At 65.5% G+C, this 18,752-nt stretch overlaps 1 long non-coding RNA gene across 1 annotated transcript in view; it reads right to left on the minus strand.

The window, feature by feature from the left end:
• Positions 1-1,085: 1,085 nt before the first annotated feature.
• Positions 1,086-18,752, minus strand: part of LOC113839794 (uncharacterized) — a 32,735-nt gene continuing 15,068 nt past the window's right edge. The window contains exon 2 of the long non-coding RNA XR_005269790.2: positions 1,086-1,433. This is a non-coding gene — a long non-coding RNA (uncharacterized lncRNA). The remainder of the gene's footprint in view (positions 1,434-18,752) is intronic.

The raw sequence follows: 18,752 nt of genomic DNA on the forward strand, positions 1-18,752 counted from the left end.
AGTCCAGAGAAGGGCAATGAAGCTGGTGAGGGGTCTGGAGAACAAGTCCCACGAGGATCGGCTGAGGGAGCCGCTTGTTCCTCCTGGAGAAGAGGAGGCTCGGGGCGACCTTATTGCTCTCTACAGGTACCTTAAAGGAGGCTGTAGGGAGGTGGGGGTTGGTCTGTTCTCCCACGTGCCTGGTGACAGGACAAGGGGAATGGGCTAAAGTTGCCCCAGGGGAGTTTTAGGTTGGATCTTAGGAAGAACTTCTTTACTGAAAGGGTTGTTAGACATTGGAACAGGCTGCTCAGGGAAGTGGTGGAGTCACCATCCCTGGGTGTCTTTAAAAGACATTTAGATGTAGAGCTCAGTGATATAGTTTAGTAGAGGACTGGTTAGTGTTAGGTCAGAGGTTGGACTTGATGATCTTGGAGGTCTCTTCCAACCTAGATAGTTCTATGTTTCTGTTGCAGTCTCCCAGCTCAGAGCCAGCCACCTATTAGTCTGGCGCAACGGATTTGTGTGTTCCTTGCACTAGCTGTTCCTTCACCTCCTCTTCACATACAAGGACATGCATCTCTTTCACGCTCCTTCAGGAGTAAACAAGCCAGGAGAGATTAAAGCCTCTTTCTTCAGGTCAGTAAGATCCCTGCCTTTGGTTTCAGTGAGAATTCAGGCTCTAAACACTCAAGTGTCTTCTGGACGGTGTTTCTTCTGGTAGGATGATTTCATTTCTCTTTTGAAGGCTTACAGGGATGTAGTAGCAAAAGCAAAGGCATAAAACGGTACCTGAGGCACAGGCTAGTTTTCAGCCTGCAGCAGACTACAGGTATGATATCATCCTTTGATATCATACCTATATCATACATCATGTTATCATATCAAGAAACGTAGAAAACTGCCTGTTGCTTCTCGGGTTTAAAGTTTTCCCTTAAAAGGTGTATGCAAAGGTGTAATCAGCTGTCTGAGTACAATTCTCACGTATACATGAGCATTTTCCTCTCCCCTTCCCAACTTGGAGTGCAACACTTTTCATCATACTGTTATAAATTCCGAGTCAACTTAGCTTTATGAGATTTATTTATGGGGTTAATAAAAGGCAAGTAAAGAGCGCTGGGTGCGCGGGGAGTCTGGGCTCCTCCAACACACACACGTTACATCAGGCGGCAGCTTTTTCTGCTCCTAGGCTAATACATGTTCATTACTACTTCTAGAAAAGGCAGTGTTATTATAATTAGTTCCCGGATTCCGAACCCTCCCACTGGCACATGCATATCAGTCCCCGGTGGTCCCTCTGGGGGTCTCTCGTGCTGAAGGCTCATAGTCTTCCTCCCAGGCTTTGTCCTTGTCCTTCTCCTTTGTCCGTCTTAGCTGGATATCAGGCTTGCCTCTAACTCTATACAAAAAAGAGAGAGAGGCACACCTTTCTACTCTGTCAGCTACTGGCAGACCTAGAGAGAAAAAAAAAAGTTTTTAATTAAAAAGTAATGTTGTTTTAAGGCATTTCACCAAATATGTTAATATTTGGTAGAAACCAGACAACAAATGAAAGGGAAGAAGAAACGGTAGAAGGTACTTGCATGACCTTAATTTACACGGCAATGGACAACAACGACAACCTGCAATGATTCAGAGTGCCTTACACCATTCACCCTTGAGACAGAAAACTGGGATTCCCATATGATGCAAGGGGAGTGCAATCCCTCTCAAAATACGAGAGCCTGGGGGACGCTACTGAGTACTGAAAATGTGAAGGCTAGGCAGCACCGAACTCAACAGAGAAGGGAGGCCGAGTCTCCCTGGCTGTTCAGCATCTTTAAAGCTACAGAAAGGCTTGAAGGCTCTGTGGAATCATGTTCCTGGTGCAAAAATCTGGGGACCAGGACTGGGCAAGTGGGGCACAAGTGTGCTGGGGAGCAAGCTCTCTGGGCTGATTACCAGGGCTTTAAACTAGGTTTGATGGGGGAAGGGAGGGGAGCTAAAGGTGACAGAGAAGGGCTGGGTGAAGTCCTCACTACTCTTATAAATGGCTCAGTCTCAAAATAGGACTATAATCAAAGTTTACAATTTATTAAAGGAATAGAGGTAGGCAAACAGCGCTGGGTGCACCGGGAATCTCTGCTCCACCAAGACGCACACCAGTTACATCAAGCAGCTGATTTTTACGCTCCTAGGCTAACGCATGTTCATTACTGCTTCTAAAAAAAACAGGGTTATTATAATTAGTTTCCAGAATCCAAACCCTCCTACTGGAGCATGCGTAACAGTCTCCGGTGGTCCCTCTGGGGGTCTCTCATGCGGAAGGCTCATTGTCTTCGTCCCTCTGGTCCTTCTCCTTTGTCCAGCTTGGCTGTAAGTGACTTGTGCAGCATCCCCTGCAAACTTTGTCTTTTAGTCTTTCTTCAGCTTACCCCGTCTCCTTAGTCTCCTGGCCAGATAACAGAGACTTGCATAGTGTCCCATGCGATAGTCATAATAGTCAGCAGCTATTCTGAACCCCCCCAGATATCAGAGACTTCAAGTAAAAGCCTACAAATACATTTCCCTTCAAGCTCTTTATTGACACGAATTGCTAAAACATTCATTTGTAAGGTACAAGAACTACATAAATGTACATTAACCACTCTGTTTTTCTTAGACTTGTGCTTATAGAAGCGTCTGTAGGACAGAAGGTCACATTCATCATACCATGCAGCCCTAGCATTGTTCCATACTGCCACGGATCAGATGAACACATTTCACACCACTGTCACTGTTGAAGACAGGGAAAAACTTCTGAACTCTCCCATAGGATTGTCTGAGGGCTCCTCAGAGAAGGTAGCATTCCCAATCCCCCGTCCAGTATCTTCTTCTTGCATCCTCCCCGGGGTAACTGTACCTGCTGCTTCCCTAAAGTGCTTGTGCACGGAGCGTGGGAAATAAAAAGGATGAGCTCAAGGTCTGCGTTCGGATGCAGGGCCACGATCTCCTTGCGATCACTGAGACGTGGTGGGACAGCTCACATGACTGGAACACAATCATGGAGAACTACATCCTCTTTAGGAGAGACAGGCGGGGGAAATGAAGGGGTGGGGTTGCCCTTTATGTGAGGGAGCAATTAGAGTGTACCCAGCTCCAGCTGGGGGAGGGTGATGGACAAGTGGAGACCTTGTGAGTAAAAACGGACCAGGACTGGGGACCAGGACTGGGGACCAGGACTGGGGACCAGGACTGGGGACCAGGACTGGGGACCAGGACTGGGGACCAGGACTGGGGACCAGGACTGGGGACCAGGACTGGGGACCAGGACTGGGGACCAGGACTGGGGACCAGGACTGGGGACCAGGACTGGGGACCAGGACTGGGGACCAGGACTGGGGACCAGGACTGGGGACCAGGACTGGGGACCAGGACTGGGGACCAGGACTGGGGACCAGGACTGGGGACCAGGACTGGGGACCAGGACTGGGGACCAGGACTGGGGACCAGGACTGGGGACCAGGACTGGGGACCAGGACTGGGGACCAGGACTGGGGACCAGGACTGGGGACCAGGACTGGGGACCAGGACTGGGGACCAGGACTGGGGACCAGGACTGGGGACCAGGACTGGGGACCAGGACTGGGGACCAGGACTGGGGACCAGGACTGGGGACCAGGACTGGGGACCAGGACTGGGGACCAGGACTGGGGACCAGGACTGGGGACCAGGACTGGGGACCAGGACTGGGGACCAGGACTGGGGACCAGGACTGGGGACCAGGACTGGGGACCAGGACTGGGGACCAGGACTGGGGACCAGGACTGGGGACCAGGACTGGGGACCAGGACTGGGGACCAGGACTGGGGACCAGGACTGGGGACCAGGACTGGGGACCAGGACTGGGGACCAGGACTGGGGACCAGGACTGGGGACCAGGACTGGGGACCAGGACTGGGGACCAGGACTGGGGACCAGGACTGGGGACCAGGACTGGGGACCAGGACTGGGGACCAGGACTGGGGACCAGGACTGGGGACCAGGACTGGGGACCAGGACTGGGGACCAGGACTGGGGACCAGGACTGGGGACCAGGACTGGGGACCAGGACTGGGGACCAGGACTGGGGACCAGGACTGGGGACCAGGACTGGGGACCAGGACTGGGGACCAGGACTGGGGACCAGGACTGGGGACCAGGACTGGGGACCAGGACTGGGGACCAGGACTGGGGACCAGGACTGGGGACCAGGACTGGGGACCAGGACTGGGGACCAGGACTGGGGACCAGGACTGGGGACCAGGACTGGGGACCAGGACTGGGGACCAGGACTGGGGACCAGGACTGGGGACCAGGACTGGGGACCAGGACTGGGGACCAGGACTGGGGACCAGGACTGGGGACCAGGACTGGGGACCAGGACTGGGGACCAGGACTGGGGACCAGGACTGGGGACCAGGACTGGGGACCAGGACTGGGGACCAGGACTGGGGACCAGGACTGGGGACCAGGACTGGGGACCAGGACTGGGGACCAGGACTGGGGACCAGGACTGGGGACCAGGACTGGGGACCAGGACTGGGGACCAGGACTGGGGACCAGGACTGGGGACCAGGACTGGGGACCAGGACTGGGGACCAGGACTGGGGACCAGGACTGGGGACCAGGACTGGGGACCAGGACTGGGGACCAGGACTGGGGACCAGGACTGGGGACCAGGACTGGGGACCAGGACTGGGGACCAGGACTGGGGACCAGGACTGGGGACCAGGACTGGGGACCAGGACTGGGGACCAGGACTGGGGACCAGGACTGGGGACCAGGACTGGGGACCAGGACTGGGGACCAGGACTGGGGACCAGGACTGGGGACCAGGACTGGGGACCAGGACTGGGGACCAGGACTGGGGACCAGGACTGGGGACCAGGACTGGGGACCAGGACTGGGGACCAGGACTGGGGACCAGGACTGGGGACCAGGACTGGGGACCAGGACTGGGGACCAGGACTGGGGACCAGGACTGGGGACCAGGACTGGGGACCAGGACTGGGGACCAGGACTGGGGACCAGGACTGGGGACCAGGACTGGGGACCAGGACTGGGGACCAGGACTGGGGACCAGGACTGGGGACCAGGACTGGGGACCAGGACTGGGGACCAGGACTGGGGACCAGGACTGGGGACCAGGACTGGGGACCAGGACTGGGGACCAGGACTGGGGACCAGGACTGGGGACCAGGACTGGGGACCAGGACTGGGGACCAGGACTGGGGACCAGGACTGGGGACCAGGACTGGGGACCAGGACTGGGGACCAGGACTGGGGACCAGGACTGGGGACCAGGACTGGGGACCAGGACTGGGGACCAGGACTGGGGACCAGGACTGGGGACCAGGACTGGGGACCAGGACTGGGGACCAGGACTGGGGACCAGGACTGGGGACCAGGACTGGGGACCAGGACTGGGGACCAGGACTGGGGACCAGGACTGGGGACCAGGACTGGGGACCAGGACTGGGGACCAGGACTGGGGACCAGGACTGGGGACCAGGACTGGGGACCAGGACTGGGGACCAGGACTGGGGACCAGGACTGGGGACCAGGACTGGGGACCAGGACTGGGGACCAGGACTGGGGACCAGGACTGGGGACCAGGACTGGGGACCAGGACTGGGGACCAGGACTGGGGACCAGGACTGGGGACCAGGACTGGGGACCAGGACTGGGGACCAGGACTGGGGACCAGGACTGGGGACCAGGACTGGGGACCAGGACTGGGGACCAGGACTGGGGACCAGGACTGGGGACCAGGACTGGGGACCAGGACTGGGGACCAGGACTGGGGACCAGGACTGGGGACCAGGACTGGGGACCAGGACTGGGGACCAGGACTGGGGACCAGGACTGGGGACCAGGACTGGGGACCAGGACTGGGGACCAGGACTGGGGACCAGGACTGGGGACCAGGACTGGGGACCAGGACTGGGGACCAGGACTGGGGACCAGGACTGGGGACCAGGACTGGGGACCAGGACTGGGGACCAGGACTGGGGACCAGGACTGGGGACCAGGACTGGGGACCAGGACTGGGGACCAGGACTGGGGACCAGGACTGGGGACCAGGACTGGGGACCAGGACTGGGGACCAGGACTGGGGACCAGGACTGGGGACCAGGACTGGGGACCAGGACTGGGGACCAGGACTGGGGACCAGGACTGGGGACCAGGACTGGGGACCAGGACTGGGGACCAGGACTGGGGACCAGGACTGGGGACCAGGACTGGGGACCAGGACTGGGGACCAGGACTGGGGACCAGGACTGGGGACCAGGACTGGGGACCAGGACTGGGGACCAGGACTGGGGACCAGGACTGGGGACCAGGACTGGGGACCAGGACTGGGGACCAGGACTGGGGACCAGGACTGGGGACCAGGACTGGGGACCAGGACTGGGGACCAGGACTGGGGACCAGGACTGGGGACCAGGACTGGGGACCAGGACTGGGGACCAGGACTGGGGACCAGGACTGGGGACCAGGACTGGGGACCAGGACTGGGGACCAGGACTGGGGACCAGGACTGGGGACCAGGACTGGGGACCAGGACTGGGGACCAGGACTGGGGACCAGGACTGGGGACCAGGACTGGGGACCAGGACTGGGGACCAGGACTGGGGACCAGGACTGGGGACCAGGACTGGGGACCAGGACTGGGGACCAGGACTGGGGACCAGGACTGGGGACCAGGACTGGGGACCAGGACTGGGGACCAGGACTGGGGACCAGGACTGGGGACCAGGACTGGGGACCAGGACTGGGGACCAGGACTGGGGACCAGGACTGGGGACCAGGACTGGGGACCAGGACTGGGGACCAGGACTGGGGACCAGGACTGGGGACCAGGACTGGGGACCAGGACTGGGGACCAGGACTGGGGACCAGGACTGGGGACCAGGACTGGGGACCAGGACTGGGGACCAGGACTGGGGACCAGGACTGGGGACCAGGACTGGGGACCAGGACTGGGGACCAGGACTGGGGACCAGGACTGGGGACCAGGACTGGGGACCAGGACTGGGGACCAGGACTGGGGACCAGGACTGGGGACCAGGACTGGGGACCAGGACTGGGGACCAGGACTGGGGACCAGGACTGGGGACCAGGACTGGGGACCAGGACTGGGGACCAGGACTGGGGACCAGGACTGGGGACCAGGACTGGGGACCAGGACTGGGGACCAGGACTGGGGACCAGGACTGGGGACCAGGACTGGGGACCAGGACTGGGGACCAGGACTGGGGACCAGGACTGGGGACCAGGACTGGGGACCAGGACTGGGGACCAGGACTGGGGACCAGGACTGGGGACCAGGACTGGGGACCAGGACTGGGGACCAGGACTGGGGACCAGGACTGGGGACCAGGACTGGGGACCAGGACTGGGGACCAGGACTGGGGACCAGGACTGGGGACCAGGACTGGGGACCAGGACTGGGGACCAGGACTGGGGACCAGGACTGGGGACCAGGACTGGGGACCAGGACTGGGGACCAGGACTGGGGACCAGGACTGGGGACCAGGACTGGGGACCAGGACTGGGGACCAGGACTGGGGACCAGGACTGGGGACCAGGACTGGGGACCAGGACTGGGGACCAGGACTGGGGACCAGGACTGGGGACCAGGACTGGGGACCAGGACTGGGGACCAGGACTGGGGACCAGGACTGGGGACCAGGACTGGGGACCAGGACTGGGGACCAGGACTGGGGACCAGGACTGGGGACCAGGACTGGGGACCAGGACTGGGGACCAGGACTGGGGACCAGGACTGGGGACCAGGACTGGGGACCAGGACTGGGGACCAGGACTGGGGACCAGGACTGGGGACCAGGACTGGGGACCAGGACTGGGGACCAGGACTGGGGACCAGGACTGGGGACCAGGACTGGGGACCAGGACTGGGGACCAGGACTGGGGACCAGGACTGGGGACCAGGACTGGGGACCAGGACTGGGGACCAGGACTGGGGACCAGGACTGGGGACCAGGACTGGGGACCAGGACTGGGGACCAGGACTGGGGACCAGGACTGGGGACCAGGACTGGGGACCAGGACTGGGGACCAGGACTGGGGACCAGGACTGGGGACCAGGACTGGGGACCAGGACTGGGGACCAGGACTGGGGACCAGGACTGGGGACCAGGACTGGGGACCAGGACTGGGGACCAGGACTGGGGACCAGGACTGGGGACCAGGACTGGGGACCAGGACTGGGGACCAGGACTGGGGACCAGGACTGGGGACCAGGACTGGGGACCAGGACTGGGGACCAGGACTGGGGACCAGGACTGGGGACCAGGACTGGGGACCAGGACTGGGGACCAGGACTGGGGACCAGGACTGGGGACCAGGACTGGGGACCAGGACTGGGGACCAGGACTGGGGACCAGGACTGGGGACCAGGACTGGGGACCAGGACTGGGGACCAGGACTGGGGACCAGGACTGGGGACCAGGACTGGGGACCAGGACTGGGGACCAGGACTGGGGACCAGGACTGGGGACCAGGACTGGGGACCAGGACTGGGGACCAGGACTGGGGACCAGGACTGGGGACCAGGACTGGGGACCAGGACTGGGGACCAGGACTGGGGACCAGGACTGGGGACCAGGACTGGGGACCAGGACTGGGGACCAGGACTGGGGACCAGGACTGGGGACCAGGACTGGGGACCAGGACTGGGGACCAGGACTGGGGACCAGGACTGGGGACCAGGACTGGGGACCAGGACTGGGGACCAGGACTGGGGACCAGGACTGGGGACCAGGACTGGGGACCAGGACTGGGGACCAGGACTGGGGACCAGGACTGGGGACCAGGACTGGGGACCAGGACTGGGGACCAGGACTGGGGACCAGGACTGGGGACCAGGACTGGGGACCAGGACTGGGGACCAGGACTGGGGACCAGGACTGGGGACCAGGACTGGGGACCAGGACTGGGGACCAGGACTGGGGACCAGGACTGGGGACCAGGACTGGGGACCAGGACTGGGGACCAGGACTGGGGACCAGGACTGGGGACCAGGACTGGGGACCAGGACTGGGGACCAGGACTGGGGACCAGGACTGGGGACCAGGACTGGGGACCAGGACTGGGGACCAGGACTGGGGACCAGGACTGGGGACCAGGACTGGGGACCAGGACTGGGGACCAGGACTGGGGACCAGGACTGGGGACCAGGACTGGGGACCAGGACTGGGGACCAGGACTGGGGACCAGGACTGGGGACCAGGACTGGGGACCAGGACTGGGGACCAGGACTGGGGACCAGGACTGGGGACCAGGACTGGGGACCAGGACTGGGGACCAGGACTGGGGACCAGGACTGGGGACCAGGACTGGGGACCAGGACTGGGGACCAGGACTGGGGACCAGGACTGGGGACCAGGACTGGGGACCAGGACTGGGGACCAGGACTGGGGACCAGGACTGGGGACCAGGACTGGGGACCAGGACTGGGGACCAGGACTGGGGACCAGGACTGGGGACCAGGACTGGGGACCAGGACTGGGGACCAGGACTGGGGACCAGGACTGGGGACCAGGACTGGGGACCAGGACTGGGGACCAGGACTGGGGACCAGGACTGGGGACCAGGACTGGGGACCAGGACTGGGGACCAGGACTGGGGACCAGGACTGGGGACCAGGACTGGGGACCAGGACTGGGGACCAGGACTGGGGACCAGGACTGGGGACCAGGACTGGGGACCAGGACTGGGGACCAGGACTGGGGACCAGGACTGGGGACCAGGACTGGGGACCAGGACTGGGGACCAGGACTGGGGACCAGGACTGGGGACCAGGACTGGGGACCAGGACTGGGGACCAGGACTGGGGACCAGGACTGGGGACCAGGACTGGGGACCAGGACTGGGGACCAGGACTGGGGACCAGGACTGGGGACCAGGACTGGGGACCAGGACTGGGGACCAGGACTGGGGACCAGGACTGGGGACCAGGACTGGGGACCAGGACTGGGGACCAGGACTGGGGACCAGGACTGGGGACCAGGACTGGGGACCAGGACTGGGGACCAGGACTGGGGACCAGGACTGGGGACCAGGACTGGGGACCAGGACTGGGGACCAGGACTGGGGACCAGGACTGGGGACCAGGACTGGGGACCAGGACTGGGGACCAGGACTGGGGACCAGGACTGGGGACCAGGACTGGGGACCAGGACTGGGGACCAGGACTGGGGACCAGGACTGGGGACCAGGACTGGGGACCAGGACTGGGGACCAGGACTGGGGACCAGGACTGGGGACCAGGACTGGGGACCAGGACTGGGGACCAGGACTGGGGACCAGGACTGGGGACCAGGACTGGGGACCAGGACTGGGGACCAGGACTGGGGACCAGGACTGGGGACCAGGACTGGGGACCAGGACTGGGGACCAGGACTGGGGACCAGGACTGGGGACCAGGACTGGGGACCAGGACTGGGGACCAGGACTGGGGACCAGGACTGGGGACCAGGACTGGGGACCAGGACTGGGGACCAGGACTGGGGACCAGGACTGGGGACCAGGACTGGGGACCAGGACTGGGGACCAGGACTGGGGACCAGGACTGGGGACCAGGACTGGGGACCAGGACTGGGGACCAGGACTGGGGACCAGGACTGGGGACCAGGACTGGGGACCAGGACTGGGGACCAGGACTGGGGACCAGGACTGGGGACCAGGACTGGGGACCAGGACTGGGGACCAGGACTGGGGACCAGGACTGGGGACCAGGACTGGGGACCAGGACTGGGGACCAGGACTGGGGACCAGGACTGGGGACCAGGACTGGGGACCAGGACTGGGGACCAGGACTGGGGACCAGGACTGGGGACCAGGACTGGGGACCAGGACTGGGGACCAGGACTGGGGACCAGGACTGGGGACCAGGACTGGGGACCAGGACTGGGGACCAGGACTGGGGACCAGGACTGGGGACCAGGACTGGGGACCAGGACTGGGGACCAGGACTGGGGACCAGGACTGGGGACCAGGACTGGGGACCAGGACTGGGGACCAGGACTGGGGACCAGGACTGGGGACCAGGACTGGGGACCAGGACTGGGGACCAGGACTGGGGACCAGGACTGGGGACCAGGACTGGGGACCAGGACTGGGGACCAGGACTGGGGACCAGGACTGGGGACCAGGACTGGGGACCAGGACTGGGGACCAGGACTGGGGACCAGGACTGGGGACCAGGACTGGGGACCAGGACTGGGGACCAGGACTGGGGACCAGGACTGGGGACCAGGACTGGGGACCAGGACTGGGGACCAGGACTGGGGACCAGGACTGGGGACCAGGACTGGGGACCAGGACTGGGGACCAGGACTGGGGACCAGGACTGGGGACCAGGACTGGGGACCAGGACTGGGGACCAGGACTGGGGACCAGGACTGGGGACCAGGACTGGGGACCAGGACTGGGGACCAGGACTGGGGACCAGGACTGGGGACCAGGACTGGGGACCAGGACTGGGGACCAGGACTGGGGACCAGGACTGGGGACCAGGACTGGGGACCAGGACTGGGGACCAGGACTGGGGACCAGGACTGGGGACCAGGACTGGGGACCAGGACTGGGGACCAGGACTGGGGACCAGGACTGGGGACCAGGACTGGGGACCAGGACTGGGGACCAGGACTGGGGACCAGGACTGGGGACCAGGACTGGGGACCAGGACTGGGGACCAGGACTGGGGACCAGGACTGGGGACCAGGACTGGGGACCAGGACTGGGGACCAGGACTGGGGACCAGGACTGGGGACCAGGACTGGGGACCAGGACTGGGGACCAGGACTGGGGACCAGGACTGGGGACCAGGACTGGGGACCAGGACTGGGGACCAGGACTGGGGACCAGGACTGGGGACCAGGACTGGGGACCAGGACTGGGGACCAGGACTGGGGACCAGGACTGGGGACCAGGACTGGGGACCAGGACTGGGGACCAGGACTGGGGACCAGGACTGGGGACCAGGACTGGGGACCAGGACTGGGGACCAGGACTGGGGACCAGGACTGGGGACCAGGACTGGGGACCAGGACTGGGGACCAGGACTGGGGACCAGGACTGGGGACCAGGACTGGGGACCAGGACTGGGGACCAGGACTGGGGACCAGGACTGGGGACCAGGACTGGGGACCAGGACTGGGGACCAGGACTGGGGACCAGGACTGGGGACCAGGACTGGGGACCAGGACTGGGGACCAGGACTGGGGACCAGGACTGGGGACCAGGACTGGGGACCAGGACTGGGGACCAGGACTGGGGACCAGGACTGGGGACCAGGACTGGGGACCAGGACTGGGGACCAGGACTGGGGACCAGGACTGGGGACCAGGACTGGGGACCAGGACTGGGGACCAGGACTGGGGACCAGGACTGGGGACCAGGACTGGGGACCAGGACTGGGGACCAGGACTGGGGACCAGGACTGGGGACCAGGACTGGGGACCAGGACTGGGGACCAGGACTGGGGACCAGGACTGGGGACCAGGACTGGGGACCAGGACTGGGGACCAGGACTGGGGACCAGGACTGGGGACCAGGACTGGGGACCAGGACTGGGGACCAGGACTGGGGACCAGGACTGGGGACCAGGACTGGGGACCAGGACTGGGGACCAGGACTGGGGACCAGGACTGGGGACCAGGACTGGGGACCAGGACTGGGGACCAGGACTGGGGACCAGGACTGGGGACCAGGACTGGGGACCAGGACTGGGGACCAGGACTGGGGACCAGGACTGGGGACCAGGACTGGGGACCAGGACTGGGGACCAGGACTGGGGACCAGGACTGGGGACCAGGACTGGGGACCAGGACTGGGGACCAGGACTGGGGACCAGGACTGGGGACCAGGACTGGGGACCAGGACTGGGGACCAGGACTGGGGACCAGGACTGGGGACCAGGACTGGGGACCAGGACTGGGGACCAGGACTGGGGACCAGGACTGGGGACCAGGACTGGGGACCAGGACTGGGGACCAGGACTGGGGACCAGGACTGGGGACCAGGACTGGGGACCAGGACTGGGGACCAGGACTGGGGACCAGGACTGGGGACCAGGACTGGGGACCAGGACTGGGGACCAGGACTGGGGACCAGGACTGGGGACCAGGACTGGGGACCAGGACTGGGGACCAGGACTGGGGACCAGGACTGGGGACCAGGACTGGGGACCAGGACTGGGGACCAGGACTGGGGACCAGGACTGGGGACCAGGACTGGGGACCAGGACTGGGGACCAGGACTGGGGACCAGGACTGGGGACCAGGACTGGGGACCAGGACTGGGGACCAGGACTGGGGACCAGGACTGGGGACCAGGACTGGGGACCAGGACTGGGGACCAGGACTGGGGACCAGGACTGGGGACCAGGACTGGGGACCAGGACTGGGGACCAGGACTGGGGACCAGGACTGGGGACCAGGACTGGGGACCAGGACTGGGGACCAGGACTGGGGACCAGGACTGGGGACCAGGACTGGGGACCAGGACTGGGGACCAGGACTGGGGACCAGGACTGGGGACCAGGACTGGGGACCAGGACTGGGGACCAGGACTGGGGACCAGGACTGGGGACCAGGACTGGGGACCAGGACTGGGGACCAGGACTGGGGACCAGGACTGGGGACCAGGACTGGGGACCAGGACTGGGGACCAGGACTGGGGACCAGGACTGGGGACCAGGACTGGGGACCAGGACTGGGGACCAGGACTGGGGACCAGGACTGGGGACCAGGACTGGGGACCAGGACTGGGGACCAGGACTGGGGACCAGGACTGGGGACCAGGACTGGGGACCAGGACTGGGGACCAGGACTGGGGACCAGGACTGGGGACCAGGACTGGGGACCAGGACTGGGGACCAGGACTGGGGACCAGGACTGGGGACCAGGACTGGGGACCAGGACTGGGGACCAGGACTGGGGACCAGGACTGGGGACCAGGACTGGGGACCAGGACTGGGGACCAGGACTGGGGACCAGGACTGGGGACCAGGACTGGGGACCAGGACTGGGGACCAGGACTGGGGACCAGGACTGGGGACCAGGACTGGGGACCAGGACTGGGGACCAGGACTGGGGACCAGGACTGGGGACCAGGACTGGGGACCAGGACTGGGGACCAGGACTGGGGACCAGGACTGGGGACCAGGACTGGGGACCAGGACTGGGGACCAGGACTGGGGACCAGGACTGGGGACCAGGACTGGGGACCAGGACTGGGGACCAGGACTGGGGACCAGGACTGGGGACCAGGACTGGGGACCAGGACTGGGGACCAGGACTGGGGACCAGGACTGGGGACCAGGACTGGGGACCAGGACTGGGGACCAGGACTGGGGACCAGGACTGGGGACCAGGACTGGGGACCAGGACTGGGGACCAGGACTGGGGACCAGGACTGGGGACCAGGACTGGGGACCAGGACTGGGGACCAGGACTGGGGACCAGGACTGGGGACCAGGACTGGGGACCAGGACTGGGGACCAGGACTGGGGACCAGGACTGGGGACCAGGACTGGGGACCAGGACTGGGGACCAGGACTGGGGACCAGGACTGGGGACCAGGACTGGGGACCAGGACTGGGGACCAGGACTGGGGACCAGGACTGGGGACCAGGACTGGGGACCAGGACTGGGGACCAGGACTGGGGACCAGGACTGGGGACCAGGACTGGGGACCAGGACTGGGGACCAGGACTGGGGACCAGGACTGGGGACCAGGACTGGGGACCAGGACTGGGGACCAGGACTGGGGACCAGGACTGGGGACCAGGACTGGGGACCAGGACTGGGGACCAGGACTGGGGACCAGGACTGGGGACCAGGACTGGGGACCAGGACTGGGGACCAGGACTGGGGACCAGGACTGGGGACCAGGACTGGGGACCAGGACTGGGGACCAGGACTGGGGACCAGGACTGGGGACCAGGACTGGGGACCAGGACTGGGGACCAGGACTGGGGACCAGGACTGGGGACCAGGACTGGGGACCAGGACTGGGGACCAGGACTGGGGACCAGGACTGGGGACCAGGACTGGGGACCAGGACTGGGGACCAGGACTGGGGACCAGGACTGGGGACCAGGACTGGGGACCAGGACTGGGGACCAGGACTGGGGACCAGGACTGGGGACCAGGACTGGGGACCAGGACTGGGGACCAGGACTGGGGACCAGGACTGGGGACCAGGACTGGGGACCAGGACTGGGGACCAGGACTGGGGACCAGGACTGGGGACCAGGACTGGGGACCAGGACTGGGGACCAGGACTGGGGACCAGGACTGGGGACCAGGACTGGGGACCAGGACTGGGGACCAGGACTGGGGACCAGGACTGGGGACCAGGACTGGGGACCAGGACTGGGGACCAGGACTGGGGACCAGGACTGGGGACCAGGACTGGGGACCAGGACTGGGGACCAGGACTGGGGACCAGGACTGGGGACCAGGACTGGGGACCAGGACTGGGGACCAGGACTGGGGACCAGGACTGGGGACCAGGACTGGGGACCAGGACTGGGGACCAGGACTGGGGACCAGGACTGGGGACCAGGACTGGGGACCAGGACTGGGGACCAGGACTGGGGACCAGGACTGGGGACCAGGACTGGGGACCAGGACTGGGGACCAGGACTGGGGACCAGGACTGGGGACCAGGACTGGGGACCAGGACTGGGGACCAGGACTGGGGACCAGGACTGGGGACCAGGACTGGGGACCAGGACTGGGGACCAGGACTGGGGACCAGGACTGGGGACCAGGACTGGGGACCAGGACTGGGGACCAGGACTGGGGACCAGGACTGGGGACCAGGACTGGGGACCAGGACTGGGGACCAGGACTGGGGACCAGGACTGGGGACCAGGACTGGGGACCAGGACTGGGGACCAGGACTGGGGACCAGGACTGGGGACCAGGACTGGGGACCAGGACTGGGGACCAGGACTGGGGACCAGGACTGGGGACCAGGACTGGGGACCAGGACTGGGGACCAGGACTGGGGACCAGGACTGGGGACCAGGACTGGGGACCAGGACTGGGGACCAGGACTGGGGACCAGGACTGGGGACCAGGACTGGGGACCAGGACTGGGGACCAGGACTGGGGACCAGGACTGGGGACCAGGACTGGGGACCAGGACTGGGGACCAGGACTGGGGACCAGGACTGGGGACCAGGACTGGGGACCAGGACTGGGGACCAGGACTGGGGACCAGGACTGGGGACCAGGACTGGGGACCAGGACTGGGGACCAGGACTGGGGACCAGGACTGGGGACCAGGACTGGGGACCAGGACTGGGGACCAGGACTGGGGACCAGGACTGGGGACCAGGACTGGGGACCAGGACTGGGGACCAGGACTGGGGACCAGGACTGGGGACCAGGACTGGGGACCAGGACTGGGGACCAGGACTGGGGACCAGGACTGGGGACCAGGACTGGGGACCAGGACTGGGGACCAGGACTGGGGACCAGGACTGGGGACCAGGACTGGGGACCAGGACTGGGGACCAGGACTGGGGACCAGGACTGGGGACCAGGACTGGGGACCAGGACTGGGGACCAGGACTGGGGACCAGGACTGGGGACCAGGACTGGGGACCAGGACTGGGGACCAGGACTGGGGACCAGGACTGGGGACCAGGACTGGGGACCAGGACTGGGGACCAGGACTGGGGACCAGGACTGGGGACCAGGACTGGGGACCAGGACTGGGGACCAGGACTGGGGACCAGGACTGGGGACCAGGACTGGGGACCAGGACTGGGGACCAGGACTGGGGACCAGGACTGGGGACCAGGACTGGGGACCAGGACTGGGGACCAGGACTGGGGACCAGGACTGGGGACCAGGACTGGGGACCAGGACTGGGGACCAGGACTGGGGACCAGGACTGGGGACCAGGACTGGGGACCAGGACTGGGGACCAGGACTGGGGACCAGGACTGGGGACCAGGACTGGGGACCAGGACTGGGGACCAGGACTGGGGACCAGGACTGGGGACCAGGACTGGGGACCAGGACTGGGGACCAGGACTGGGGACCAGGACTGGGGACCAGGACTGGGGACCAGGACTGGGGACCAGGACTGGGGACCAGGACTGGGGACCAGGACTGGGGACCAGGACTGGGGACCAGGACTGGGGACCAGGACTGGGGACCAGGACTGGGGACCAGGACTGGGGACCAGGACTGGGGACCAGGACTGGGGACCAGGACTGGGGACCAGGACTGGGGACCAGGACTGGGGACCAGGACTGGGGACCAGGACTGGGGACCAGGACTGGGGACCAGGACTGGGGACCAGGACTGGGGACCAGGACTGGGGACCAGGACTGGGGACCAGGACTGGGGACCAGGACTGGGGACCAGGACTGGGGACCAGGACTGGGGACCAGGACTGGGGACCAGGACTGGGGACCAGGACTGGGGACCAGGACTGGGGACCAGGACTGGGGACCAGGACTGGGGACCAGGACTGGGGACCAGGACTGGGGACCAGGACTGGGGACCAGGACTGGGGACCAGGACTGGGGACCAGGACTGGGGACCAGGACTGGGGACCAGGACTGGGGACCAGGACTGGGGACCAGGACTGGGGACCAGGACTGGGGACCAGGACTGGGGACCAGGACTGGGGACCAGGACTGGGGACCAGGACTGGGGACCAGGACTGGGGACCAGGACTGGGGACCAGGACTGGGGACCAGGACTGGGGACCAGGACTGGGGACCAGGACTGGGGACCAGGACTGGGGACCAGGACTGGGGACCAGGACTGGGGACCAGGACTGGGGACCAGGACTGGGGACCAGGACTGGGGACCAGGACTGGGGACCAGGACTGGGGACCAGGACTGGGGACCAGGACTGGGGACCAGGACTGGGGACCAGGACTGGGGACCAGGACTGGGGACCAGGACTGGGGACCAGGACTGGGGACCAGGACTGGGGACCAGGACTGGGGACCAGGACTGGGGACCAGGACTGGGGACCAGGACTGGGGACCAGGACTGGGGACCAGGACTGGGGACCAGGACTGGGGACCAGGACTGGGGACCAGGACTGGGGACCAGGACTGGGGACCAGGACTGGGGACCAGGACTGGGGACCAGGACTGGGGACCAGGACTGGGGACCAGGACTGGGGACCAGGACTGGGGACCAGGACTGGGGACCAGGACTGGGGACCAGGACTGGGGACCAGGACTGGGGACCAGGACTGGGGACCAGGACTGGGGACCAGGACTGGGGACCAGGACTGGGGACCAGGACTGGGGACCAGGACTGGGGACCAGGACTGGGGACCAGGACTGGGGACCAGGACTGGGGACCAGGACTGGGGACCAGGACTGGGGACCAGGACTGGGGACCAGGACTGGGGACCAGGACTGGGGACCAGGACTGGGGACCAGGACTGGGGACCAGGACTGGGGACCAGGACTGGGGACCAGGACTGGGGACCAGGACTGGGGACCAGGACTGGGGACCAGGACTGGGGACCAGGACTGGGGACCAGGACTGGGGACCAGGACTGGGGACCAGGACTGGGGACCAGGACTGGGGACCAGGACTGGGGACCAGGACTGGGGACCAGGACTGGGGACCAGGACTGGGGACCAGGACTGGGGACCAGGACTGGGGACCAGGACTGGGGACCAGGACTGGGGACCAGGACTGGGGACCAGGACTGGGGACCAGGACTGGGGACCAGGACTGGGGACCAGG

The sequence above is a fragment of the Anas platyrhynchos genome, chromosome 1, assembly GCF_047663525.1.
Source record: "Anas platyrhynchos isolate ZD024472 breed Pekin duck chromosome 1, IASCAAS_PekinDuck_T2T, whole genome shotgun sequence".
NCBI classification, from domain to species: Eukaryota; Metazoa; Chordata; class Aves; order Anseriformes; family Anatidae; genus Anas; species Anas platyrhynchos.